Raw genomic sequence first — 13755 nt, 5'->3', positions numbered from 1 at the left:
TATCCTCTCAGCATCTCACAGAAAGGAAGACCAGCTATTATCATCCCATTGTGCAGGTAAAGGATCCTGAGGCAGAAGGAATTTGTGACTTTGCCAGAGTTTTCTAACTAGTTAGCCCAAAGGGATCTTTTAAGTCCAGAAAGCTCTCTGCTGTATCATACTTCCATAACATTTTTATCAGCATTACGCATCTGATGCTAATGTAGGTGTATTGCTTTCATGTCTCTAGATAATCAAATTTGAATTCAACCCAAATTAGACTTGATTCAGTGCCCTTGCCATCTGTTAGCTTGTTTGATAGTTTCTGGTATAAAAGACATCTTTTCCTGAAGGATAAAGAAATAAGCCCAGGATAAAATGGATGCAGTGTCTTGACTTCATTCGGGTTGTTTTGAAAATCTCCGTTTGCTAGTGTTTAGACTCAATAGCTGAAGGTACATATATGGAAATCTTGGACTTTCTATATCCTCTCTTATATGTCACAAACAATTTTTTTCTTTTATATTAAAAAAGAGACATAAAAGGGTTATCTTAGACTAGACTTTTTTAGATCTGGTTTCAATTTTCTTTGTATAGAACTTTTTTCAACACTCATTTCCTGGCTTTCCATTATGCCAGTAAGTAGTTGAATCTATACTGTCAGTTTACTTGCTAGTCTGTAGACAAATCTTCCCTAATTTCCAAAAATAGTTAAGAACAGACTGGAGATAGTCCTTCAAAAATTAGTACAATGGAAAGAAACCCTTTAGATAACATCTATGTTTTATTGCTGCTATACAAAGCAGTAATAGAGGTGGTAAAGACAAATATTATTATTTAATAATTGGTCATGACTTCCTATTTTTCTTAGGCCATTCTTTCAGTTTTTCACCAGTGAGTTAGTTCTCTATAGTTAAGTATTTCTGTCTTACCAAAACCAGGTATTTTCACACATTTCATACATTAGGCTTTAGCTGTTTTATAACCCATCATTTTATATTGTTTTATTCTAAATAGAAGATTGGTTTTTTTGTTTCATTTTCCTAGCTTTTTTACTTTGGCAGAAAGAATGGTGTTTTTTCCCTATACAACATTGCCTAGAATTCATAGTTCTTCTAGTTAATGTAAGCATTGTAATTAAGAAAGTAGAGGAAAAGATGAACATAATACTCGCCCTAAGAGGAAGTTGCTGGCCTCACTGATATAAGTCCTGTGGAAACAATACTGAGAGTGACGGTATCGTTTTCCCAAAGATACTAGTGACTCTAGACAAGGGAGTGGTCAAGTACAGAGAGGAATGGGATGTCCTGAGATCAGAAACTAGAGAAGATATGTGGTTATGAAAGATTATAGAAACAGCATGATTGCATAGAGTTGAGTGGGACTTTGTAATGAGTCAGGCCTGGGTTCAGATCCCAGCATACTACTTAAAAGTGGTATAGCATTGCACAAGGAATTGAGTATCTTCAATCCGCCATTTTATTAAAATGTACTAAAATGATGATAGTTACTGCCCCTCAAGATTATTGTATTGAATTAAAGATGCGTCATACATAGTAGTACCTGAAGCACAGTATATAGTAGCTGTAAAGATAAAAGCAACAGATTTAAGTTGACGGGCAGATGCAAAGCACAGTTTGCTTAATGTTGGATTTTCTCACCAACTCTGTTGAAAGTCTTGGGGAAAAGCCACACTCAAAGCCTTATCCCTTATTTCACAGTAGCATGGATCCGTTTTTAGCCCAACCTGTTCCTAGACCTGTATGAGCCTGGAGCTGAGCAGGAGCACTGTGAGAGTCTTGAAAGAAAAATTGGAAGCCTAGCTGGAAATGTAAAACATGGTTTTCTTGTTAGAACCCCTTTATCAACCGAAGTCCATAGTTTACATTAGGATTTTCTCTTTTTGTTGTACATTCTATGAGGTTTGACAAATGTATAATGACAACTGTGTAATGTGTCCACCATTATAGTATCATATAGAATAGTTTCACTGCCCTAAAATTCCCCTCTGCTCCACCTATTCATTCCTCCGTTCCCCCTTATTCCTGGCAACCACTGATCTTTTTACTATCTCAACATTTGGTTTTGCATTTTCCAGAATGTCATATATTTAGAACCATACAATATCTAGCCTTTTCAGATTGATTGGCCTCTTTCACTTAATAATGTGCATCCAAGGTTCTTCTATGTCTTTGTCTTTTCTTGGCTTGGTAACTCATTTTTGTCATTAGATAGTATTTGTTGTATGGGTATACCACAGTTTGTCCATTCACTTTCCTTACTTCAAGTTTTAGCAATTATGACTAAAACTACTGTAAGCATTTTTCCTTTCATAATTGAGATTTTGTTGGTTGTGTTGAGGACCAGTCCACAGATATCTCAATTTGTACACAATTCTTAACATACGTACCAAGAATCTGAAAAGCTTATGTGTTGCAGTTCTTTTTTAAAGTTATTCCAGTGACTTCCCAGCTTAAAATTTGGAGGCAGTTTCCTTACATGGCTATCAAGTACTGGCTATCAGGCATCTTCACATGTTCATAAGCTGTTACATACATCCTACCAATTCACAATTTAATAGCATATACACTATATACTCAAAGTTTTCATCTTTCACAGCACATTAACAGTTATTAGGGAAACAGGACTGCCACAACCAAAGATGTTACAGAGTGCACACAATTCTGATAAGGAGAGCCATGAGCAAGGAGTATTTTTCTTTAGGAATCAATTCTGCTATAAAACAACATGGGAATAGGAGTAATTTAAAATGTTCAAGAGATTAAATGCAGAACTGTGGCTCCATATTGCCAGTTAGTATGCTTTGTATTATAGGATATAACTATATCCTAAAACTAACCCTTAATCTATGGAATGTTAAGCTGAAACCCAAGACAGTCAGAGCCTCCCATAACTCAGTATCCTACACCATCTTCTGTTGTACCAAAAACTAACTAGCAAATTATTTAACTTCTTTTTTTTTTCTTAAAAAAAAAAAAAAGGCATTTGATCTTAAAAAAAAAAAAAAGGGATGAGATGGGATTCCATGCTTCTTGAAAATGTGTCTAGGGCTACTAAAAAAACTTGCACTTACAAAATAGTTGATAAAAATATTCCTCTGGATTGTACAAGAAGAGAAATAGTGACCACTGATAAGACATGTTATGAGATATTAATCAGACTTGGCTTCTTTCTCTCTGGCTTCATCAAAGGCTGGACATGCCTCGTTTTTAGTCTTTCCATTTTCTGCACGTAAATCTTCTTTAGTTTCTTGATTAGCTACTTTGGCCTGTTTTCCCTTTGTTCCCCTTTTCCCTTTTTTTGAACTTTTTTATCTGAAGATTTGTCCTTTCCTGCTGCCTTTTTTTTTGGACAGAGTCTCACTCTGTTGCCGGGGCTGGAGTGCAGTGGCACAATCTCAGCTTACTGCAACCTCTGCCTCCCAGGTTCAAGCAATTCTCCTGCCTCAGCCTCCTGAGTAGCTGGGATTACAGGTGCTCGCCACTACTCCAAGCTAATTTTTTTGTATTTTTAGAAGAGACGGGGTTTCACCATGTTCCCAGGCTGGTCTTAAACTCCTGACCTCGTGATTCACCTGCCTCGGCCTCCCAAAGTGCTGGGATTGGCTTCCTTTCCACTTTTGCAGGAGCAGATTTAGCTGACCACCAGGCCAATCTCCTTGGGCTCTTCCTTCAGTTGGGCATCTTGGCAGTGGGGAGGGTATGACCTGGTGCCTGCAGGCTACGGCGCAATGAGAGCCTTTGTGAAGCTCGCTGCCTGGACACTGCTGCTCCTCTCACCACCCAAGCTGCTCCTATAAACACTTACATGCAGGTTTTGTTTGGACATAAGTTTTCAGCTCTTTTGGGTAAATGCCAAGAAGTATGATTGCTGAATTGTATGGTAAGAGTTATGTTTAGTTTTTCAAGAAACTGCCATACTGTCTTCCAAAGGGTCTGTACCATTTTGCATTCCCGATAGCAATGGATAAGTTTCTGTTGCTCCGTATCCTTGCTATCATTTGGTTTTGTCACTATTGTAGATTTTATACATTCTAATAGGTGTGTAGTGGTACCTTACTGTTTTAATTTGCAATTCCCTAATAACGTGATGTGGTGCATCTTTTTATTTGCTGTCTGTATATTGTCTTTATCTGTTTCTTCAGGTCTTTTGCACACTTTTTAAATTGGTTGTTCATTTTCTTATTGTTGAGAATTAAGAGTTATTTTTGTATTTTGAATAACAGTACCTTTGCAGATACGTGTTGCAAATATTTCGTATCACTATGTGGCTTGTGTTCTCATTTTCTTCACAGTATCTTTTGCAGAGTAGACGTTTTTAATTTTAGTGAAGTTCAGCTTACCAGTGCTTTCTGTCAAGGATCATGCCTTTGGTGTCAAATCTAAAAAGTCATCACTAAACTCACCATCATCTATATTTTCTCCTATGTTATCATTTAGGAGTTTTATTGTTTTATGTTTTACATTGAGGCCATTGATTCATTGGGAGTTAATTTCTGTGAAGGATATAGTATCTGTATTGAGATTTTTTTTTATTTGGATGTCCAGTTGTTTCAGTACCATTTGTGAAAAAGGCTATGCTTTCTCCACTGAATTTCCTTTGTCAGAGATCAATTGACTGTATTTGTATGGATCTGTTTCTGGTCTATCTGTTCTGTTCCGTTGATCTATTTGTCTGTTCTTTTGCCAGTATCACACTGTCTTGATTACTGTAGCTTTATAGTATGTCTTGAAGTTGGGTAATGTCAGTCCTCCAATTTTGCTCTTCATCAAAATTGTGTTTATTCTTTGGGTTGTGCTCTTGATTTTAAAATACAAGAATAAAACTTTATCATTGTATTCTGCTTTGCCTACCTATTCAAGCAATAATATAAATGATTTTTAAATGATTTTTAAATTTTCACAGCTACTGTTTCCCAGCTTTTTATTGTCTCTGTTTTGTTGACTGTTGAACAATACCAGTTTGAACGGCGTGGGTCCACTTACATGCAGATTTTTTTCAATAAAAGTTATGCTGTGAGTGCCTGCCTCTCTTACCTCCCCTTCCACCTCCTCTTCTGCCTGTGCCACTCTTCAGATGCCAAAACCAACCCCTACTCTTCTTCCTCCTCCTCAGCCTACTCAACATTAAGACAATGAGGATGAAGACCCTTACAATGATCCACTTTCACTTAATGCATAAATACATTTTCTTTTATGTTTTTCTTTTTTTTTCTGAGACAGGGTCTGGCTCTGTCGCCCAGGCTGGAGTGCAATGGTATGATCATAGCTCACTGCAATCTCTGCCTCTTGGGCTTAAGCCATCCTCCCACCTCAGCCTACCAAGTAGCTGGGACTACAGGTGCACACCGCCACACCCAGGTAATTTTTGTATTTTTGGTAGAGACAGGGTTTTGCCATGTTGCCTAGGCTGCTCTTGAACTCCTGAGCTCAAGCAGTCTGCCCACCTCGGCCTCCCAAAGATGATTTTCTTTTTTTTTTTTTTTGAGATGGAGTCTCACTCTGTCACCTAGGCTGGAGTGCAGTGGCATGATCTCGGCTCACTGCAGGCTCCACCTCCAGGTTCATGTCATTCTCCTGCCTCAGCCTCCTGAGTAGCTGGGACTACAGGCGCCTACCACCATGCCCAGCTATTTTTTTGTATTTTTTTTAGTAGAGACGGGGTTTCACCGTGTTAACCAGGATGGTCTCGATCTCCTGACCTTGTGATCCGCCCACCTCGGACTCCCAAAGTGCTGGGATTACAGGAGGCATGAGCCACCGCACCCAGCCCCAAAGATGATTTTCTTAATAACATTTTCCTTTCTCTAGTTTACTTTTTTGTAAAAATACAGTATATAGTACATACAATGTACAAAATATGTGTTAATCAACTGTTTATGTTATGAGTAAGGCTTCTGGTCAGCAGCAGGCTATTAGTAGTTAGGTTCTGTGGTAGTCAAAAGTTATATGCAGATTTTTTATCACGTGAGGGGTCAGCACTCCTAACCCATGTTGTTTAAGGATCTGAGAAATAATCTAGTGCTAAATTGCAAGGTGCGCAATTGAGCAACACCCCACAAATCCAGGCAGAAAACATGATGCTTCTTGAACATAGAGGTTTTAAATAGCTAAATGTGAAACTGCATCCAAAAGACTAAATGTGAAACTGCATCTAAGACTGCACCCAGTCTTAGATTACAGGCAGCTTTAACTAGAAGACTGCTTTAATATTAAAGCTTAGCCTGATTTGGAACAATATTGGAGTCTAAAATGAATACCAAGTTTGACAAAAAGCAGATGAATCAGATGCACAAAGGGAACCAGTGTGATCTAAGTATGACATCTAACACAGTTAGGTTTGGAGATTCTGCTTCTGCTTCTGTCTTTAAGATACAATGCTGAGTTAGTCATTTATGCCCCTAGCTAAGTGACAGGCTGTATTCCAAGGTGCTAGGCATTCCTTGGAATGTGGCCATGAATATATTAACATAAAAACAAACTCTGAATTAGCTTTTCCCATATGATATACCAAAATGATGAAAAAGCAATATTTGGGATATGCTAGAACTTCAAGCAGTATATCTAGCATATCAACACTAGAAAGAGCCTTTGACTAATCAAAGGGAGACAGAAATGATCATTTCTTTATGAGGTAAATCTTCTTTAGTTTCTTGATTAGCCACTTTGGCCTGTGATGTTTGGAAATAGGAAAACAGTGGCATTAAGACCCAAAGGCTTGGGCCAGGCGCAGTGGCTCATGCCTGTAATCCCAGTACTTTGGGAGGCCGAGGCAGGAGAATCACGAGGTCAGGAGATTGAGACCATCCTGGCTAACACGATGAAACCCCATCTCTACCAAAAATACAAAAAAATAGCCGGGTGTGGTGGCGGGTGCCTGTAGTCCCAGGTACTCGGGAGGCTGAGGCAGGAGAATGGCGTGAACCCGGGAGGTGGAGCTTGCAGTGAGCTGAGATTTCAACACTGCACTCCAGCCTGGGTGACAGAGTTAGACTCCATCTCAAAAAAAAAAAAAAAAAGACACAAAGGCTTATCAATTTATACAATAAAACTAAGGGTTGATATATGTCTTAAAGTTGGAAAGACATTGAGTGGTAGAACCCCTTTTTACTAATCTGTTCCCTGAAATCAATAACATTAATCCTGAGTTGCTTGAACTCAACTTGATGCATTTAGTGTATGACATGTAAATCTGAGGAGAAATGCTAAAACATTTGGTAGCATCTACATAGTTGATGAAGAGCTCACATCACAGTATATGAAGAAATTTTTTAAATAATATATTTTACTCCAGAGGTAAGTTATGGTAAAGTATGAGTCTATATGTAGTAACTATCTAAAATTAGTTAGAAGGAAAAATATAGAAAGAAAGAAGAAATTTAACCATTTCCCTACCAAGCAAAATGACGTGAAGCACATTTGACCCTAATGGAAGATCTTTCAAACATGAAACAATCACCTGCTAACATTAAAGTTTCTATTGAATATGCCCTTTATTCAGTTTATCTCCTCCTCTAATTTTGTTGTCAGTAGTTCTGAAATGAGTAGATTTTCAAAATAAATAAACAAAAGCCTTTTAGATATTGAATATGGTTTTCAAATTGAGAGGACTTTTAAATTGTAAAATGTGAATCTACTATGCTATATTCACAGTTTGATGAAACTTGGTGGTTTTCAGTAGAGTGCTTCTTAAACTTTAATATGTTTATAAAGTACCTGGGCATCTTGTAAAAATGTAGATTATGATTCAGTAGGTCTGGGGCTACAGACCATACATTGAGTAGTGAATTTTAGAATGTACAGTTGACCCTTGAACAATGTAGAGGTTGGGATGCTGACCCCACACACAGTCAAAAATCTGCATGTAACTTTTGACTCCCCAAAAACCTGACCACTGTTGAGCATAAGCCTTATCAATAACATAAACAGTTGATTAACACTTATTTTGTATTCTATATGTACGATATACTATATTCTTACAATAAAGTAAGCTGGAGAAAAAATGCTATTAAGAAAATCATAAGGAAGAGAATATATTTACTATTGACTAAGTGAAAGTGGATCATCATAAAGGCCTTCATCTTATTTGTCTTCATGTTGAGTAGTCCGAGGAGGAGGAAGAAGAAGAAGGGTTGGTTTTGCTGTCTCAAGGGTGACAGAGGCAGAAGAGACTGAACAGGTGGAAACAGGCAGGAAAGATAGGCCCACTTGATGTAACTTTATGGAAATATATTGTAATTTGTCTGAATTTTTTTGCTATTTTATTTCTCTAAAAATGTTTCCATACAGTACCAGTCTTTCTTCCATTGTTTGCTTTAGTTTAGTGCCTGTATCATAGAGAAGGGTCCATGTTGTAAAAGAAGTCAAAAGCAGTCTTGAATCGTCAGAATCCTTCTACTGGATTGTCTAACCTCAATCTGTTTTCTGGCACTGCTTCTTCTACATCTTCATCTTCATTGTCTGGTGCTGGTTTGGAAGCAGTCATCTCCATCAAGTCATCTTCCGTAAATTCTTCTGAATTAGCTCTTCGGTGTCTCCAAGAGCCATATCTCGACACCTTTTACACACACACACCCTACACTATTTTTGCCATATCCGCAGTCTCTTTCATGATTTCTTCGATTAACTCTGTCATAAATCCCTTGAAGTCATGTACAACATGTGGACACAGAGTTTTCCAGAGGAATTTATTGTTTGGGGCTTGATGGCTTTCACAACTTTTTCTGTAACAACAATGTCATCTTCAACAGTTTAATCCTTCCAGGCTTTCATGGTGTTCTCTCTATCAGAGCTCTCTTTCACAATGTTGGCAGTCCTTTCCACATGGAACTTTGTATAAGCCTTAAAGGTCCTATGGTCCCCGATCTAGAGGCTGAATTAGAGACATTGTGTTTGATGGCAAGTAGACCACTTCGATATCTACAGTGTTGAACTCATGGTATTCTGGGTGGCCAGGGCCATTGCCTAATACCAAATGAACTTTAAAAGGCAGTCTCTTACTGGCAAAGTACTTTCTGACTTCAGGAACAAAGCATTGATGGAACCAGTCTGGAAAAAGGGTTCTCATTCAGACCTTCTTGCTGTATAAACAAGAGTGGCAGCTGGGGCTTATCATTTCTCTTCAAGACTTGGGGATTACTAGCTTTATAGATAGGGATAGTCCCAATCGTAAATCTGACCACATTTGTGCAAAACAGTCGAGTTAGCCTATCCCTTCCTGCCTTAAATCCTGGTGCTTGCTTCTCTTCCATACAAATAGATGAAATAAATGTCCTTGGTGGCTTTTTCCCCCCACAAAATAGGGCACTTTCATTTGCACTAAAAACCTGCTCAGGCAGATATCCTTCCTCAATGATTTTCTTAATAGCATCTAGGAATTTATCTGCTGCCTCTTGGTTGGCAGAAGCTGCTTCTCCTGTTATCTTGACATTTTTTAAGCCAAATCTTTTTCTAGAATTATCAAACCATCCTTTGCTGACATTAAATTCTCTAGCTCCTTCACTTTCCCTTTGCTTTAAGTTGTCATATAATGACCTCACTTTTTCTTGAATAATATTACAGTCTCTAAGTATACCTTTCTTATAGCAATCCTGCACCCATACAAATGCTGTTTTCAATATGATACAAAAAGGTATTTCTCAAATAGTGCAAGATTTTCATGCCTGCTAGCATTGCTGCATTGATGGCTCATGAACTTCATTTTCTGTTTTTTATACTGGTCCTTAGGCTAGATTCCTTTGTCTTGCAATGGTGGGCAGTTAAAGCTACAGACCTCAAACTACAGTACATAACAAGCAATTCAGCTTTTTCTTAAAGTGTCATAACTTTTCTCTGCTTCTTGGGAGCACCTCCAGCATCACTTGTGGCATTTCATATGGGTCCTATGTGTTATTTAGGGTTTACAGCATTGCACTAAAAATAAACATGATATGATAAATACACAAGAACCTCAAGAAATCACTTTTTACTATAATACACAATTTATTGGAGAGATGAACTGTTCATGTGGAGATGATTAGCATCACATGGCCTTTTAAGCAGATAGAATACTTGAGTGTACCTCAGTAGCAACAGAAGGTGGCTACAAAATTATTACAGTAGTATAGTATTATAATATGTGGTTATTCATATACTTATGCAGTTATTTAATACTACATCTTTACATTTGTTTACATTTCTCTCATTTAAGTTTTGATAAATTTTAACTTTTCATAATAGATTTGTATATACTCTATGATAGTAAATGATAAAATATACTATCCATATATTTTATGTATTCATGACATACCTAACTTTTTCATAATTTTTTTAATATTTCTAGGTTACATGGTTTGTCTGCGAGTTTTATCAAATTGTCACAAATCACCATAAAATTTTCCAATATATTTATTGAAAAAATCCATATGTAAGTTGAACTGCACAGTTCAAACCCATGTTGTTCAAGGGTCAACTGTAGTCTGAAAATTGTCGTGGTCTACTTAGATTATTATAAATCATTGCTTTCCTTTCAGTTAGTCAGAGTTCTTAGTTCCCTAACATGGTTTCTTTTAAATGTTTGGGCTAGGAATTACACTTGGTTTTGATGTCTTGTTTTCCTGGGTTTTGTCTTATCTCAGAACACAAGACTCTTATAAAAACCTACTTCTATGCTAGATGCTGTATCAAAATATTATTAAGGTAGAAAAAAGGTAAAGGTAGAACCAAAAATTTAAAAATAACAGAAATCTGTCAAAAATTATTAGACCAAAGTAACAGAAACTTTCAAAAGATTATTTAATTATTGCATAGAAACCTCTTGATGAATATGTTCTTGCTATTTTGGACTTTCAATTATGTCCAAATTAATTAAATTCTGTTTGGATAATATATAAATTTCACCTCTTGTTTTTAGGCAAGATCCCAAGGAAAGTAATAAAATGGCCTTTGTCATGAAGGAGGCTTTTCTGGTAACTACAAATTTTGTTGTTTCTGTCATTGGCTACCCTTCCCTAAGCATTCTTTTGGGTGATATTCTAATTTTAAGCAATATCTATTGCCATGCATCAGAAACAGGCACAAATGTCTCAAAATTCTGTCTTCCAAGCTGTTTTAGTCTGGGTGTGGTGGCTCATGCCTGTAATCCCGGCACTATGGGAGGCCAAGGCAGGTGGATCACTTGAGCCCAGGAGTTCGAGACCAGCCTGGGAAATGTGACAAAACCCTGTATCTTAAAAAAAAAAAAAAAAAATTAGCCAGGCATAGTGGCAGACACCTGTAGTCCCAGCTACTCAGGAGGCTGAGGTGAGAGGATCACCTGACCCTGGGGAGGTCGAGGCTGCAGTGAGCCATGATCGCACCATTGCACTCCAGCCTGAGTGACAGAGTGAGACCCTGTCTGTAAATTAGTTAATTAATTAATTAATTAAGCTGTCTTAGAAGGTTAAAGTATATTGTCTTTAATTTTTAAAGTATACCAAAAAATCACATTTTCTATTATAACCTCTCAGTTTCTCTGAAAGTAATCATATTTAGGCTGTTATTCAGTGATGTTTCCTTCCAAGTTGATTATTTTTCCTACCATTTGCTATTATCTGGGGGAAAACACTAACATTTGTTAGTGCTTGCTGTATACCAGTTAACATGCATGTCTCACAACACCCTTTTTTCTCCAAAGCCCATGTTTTATGTATGCCTTGCTGTCTCCCTACCTAATCAGCTGCTCAGTTTTCAGTGCCTTCAACAAATAAGAAACCAGTGTTTCTCAGTAAATTTAGAGAGATTTGGGGAATTTCCTACTATTAGAATACATTTGAAATTATGTTGATCCAAGATAGTATAAAATAGAAGAGTGATGAGTATGAGGAGCTAAGAAAACTAATGACTTCTAAGATTTCTGTCACATTCAAAAAAGAGTACCTAGTAGGATTCTGAGACCTACCAATAGGTTATTATATACCTTTCTCTCCAATGCTAACAACATTTGAGGAAAATCAGAGCATGGCAACCTGTCATGCAGGATTGCCATTTGCACTATTTTATTCCTTCAGCTAGCAGTGCTCAGGCTTTCACCAGCTGACAGACAAATTGAGGAGGAAGGGAGTTGGATCAAGAGCCTCATTTGATCTGTCCTTCACCCATTGTCCATTTAACAAATGACCTTGATGAGTCTGTAAGATCTTCTCTTAGTAGAAACACTATAGACTCTATTTAGCTGGCTCTTGCTTACGAAGGTTAAACAGATTATACAGGGATAGCAAGGCTCACCAGCTGCTTAGCATGAAATATTGAGTGATCTGGAGGGAGACACAAGAGTGATGGCATTGCTACTGCAAATAATTGCAGAAGACACTTGTGAGTATTGCACAGTAAATCTGCACCTTCCGTGGGCACTCATTTGAGGGGAGGCTTCCTCAGGATGGAGCGTCGGCAACACATGTCTAATAGGTGCATTCATTTTAATATGCTCATTCATTGAATAGGCCTGATTAATTAGTACATGTCACCATCTGGTACTTAGTGAGACTATTCATTTTTAAAATGTTGAAATTGCAGGGAATGGTGCACACCAATTAAAATCCTTTTAACTGAATTGTTTTGGTATAAAGTATACATGTAGGAGGACTTCATTGGAATTCAGCATGCATCTAAGGTTACACACATCAGCCTGAAGTCAATTAGAACAAAAGAAGTCAAGAGAGGGGAAAATGAAAGAAGAGCTGTCCTTTTTCTGAATGTGTCTGCTCAGATATTATGCTTTCTCTCTGTTTTTCTATTCTTCCTCTCACTTGTCTTGATTGTCCTCCTACCTTTTATTTATTTTGGGTTCATTTCTTTTTCTCTCACCTTCTATTTTTTATCTTTTGTTATTGTTCCCCACTTCCTCATCTCCTCCCCACCTCATCATTTTCCAGTCACTAGTTAAGACAGGAGAGTTGGGTTAATAACTTTAATGATACAGTAAAATTTTAGCTCTCTATGTTCCTTTGAAAGAATGAATTCTAGTTGGCCAAAGTTTCTGGATAACTGTGGGTTTGAGCTCTTTAAGCATTAAAATATTTTTAGTTTGAATAGTCATTTGGTGCTTATGTGACCTGAATTGTTTTTAAAATGCATACTAAGATTTAGGGTGCTTTTTTTCTCTGTCTTTATTTTTATAGTTTTCTATAAAGAGTAATTATTTTATAATTAAATAAACTTATAGTAAATAATTTGTTTAAAAATCTTTCCAAAATACATTTCACATTTTAGTTGTTTGCTTCCCTTCTTAAACACAGAACCCCGAACATAATTTACTATTTTCTTGCTATCTTGCTATAATTGGTGTCAACATCAATTACAGTGCTATTCTAAAATATAGTGATGCCCTTAAGGAATATAGGGCTATTTGCCCACATGGAAAAGCTTTTTCAGTTCTTAAGTTTGGTTCTTGTATTTTTCTTTCTCCCCCTTTGCTGTCAGGTAGTCACTTGTCACTTGCCACTTCAGTCTGAATGCTGCTGTCTCCTTCTAAGTTATTTTGGTCTATGAAACCAGATAGCAGAGCATCATTTATTCATCTGTTCAAGAAACATACAGTGCCAAGACTGAATAAGATATATCTCCTGCACTCAAGGAGCTAAGACTAGTGGGGGTCGGGGGGTGGAGTAAGGTATGCAAAAGCCATATGATGGGAATCTGGGGAAGGGAGCAGTTAATTCTAAGAGGAGGATGTGAGACTTCACAGGGGAATTAAAATTTGACTGGAGGATCAAAAGATCTATAGGATTTTGAACAATTG

At 37.3% G+C, this 13755-nt stretch overlaps 1 protein-coding gene across 50 annotated transcripts in view; it reads left to right on the top strand.

Moving 5' to 3' along the window:
• The window catches only part of PEAK1 (pseudopodium enriched atypical kinase 1), a 310954-nt gene that overhangs the window by 210859 nt on the left and 86340 nt on the right, over positions 1-13755 (top strand). For 4 of the 50 annotated variants that reach the window (XM_063699071.1, XM_063699068.1, XM_063699088.1 and 1 more), the window contains one exon: positions 10891-10945. The exons of the other annotated variants lie outside the window; for them this stretch is intronic. The gene's annotated coding sequence lies outside the window, so the exon portion shown is untranslated. The remainder of the gene's footprint in view (positions 1-10890; positions 10946-13755) is intronic. 50 annotated transcript variants of the gene reach the window in all.

The sequence above is a fragment of the Gorilla gorilla genome, chromosome 16, assembly GCF_029281585.2.
Source record: "Gorilla gorilla gorilla isolate KB3781 chromosome 16, NHGRI_mGorGor1-v2.1_pri, whole genome shotgun sequence".
Classification (NCBI taxonomy): domain Eukaryota; kingdom Metazoa; phylum Chordata; class Mammalia; order Primates; family Hominidae; genus Gorilla; species Gorilla gorilla.
This window is presented reverse-complemented; position numbering and strand designations above follow the sequence as displayed.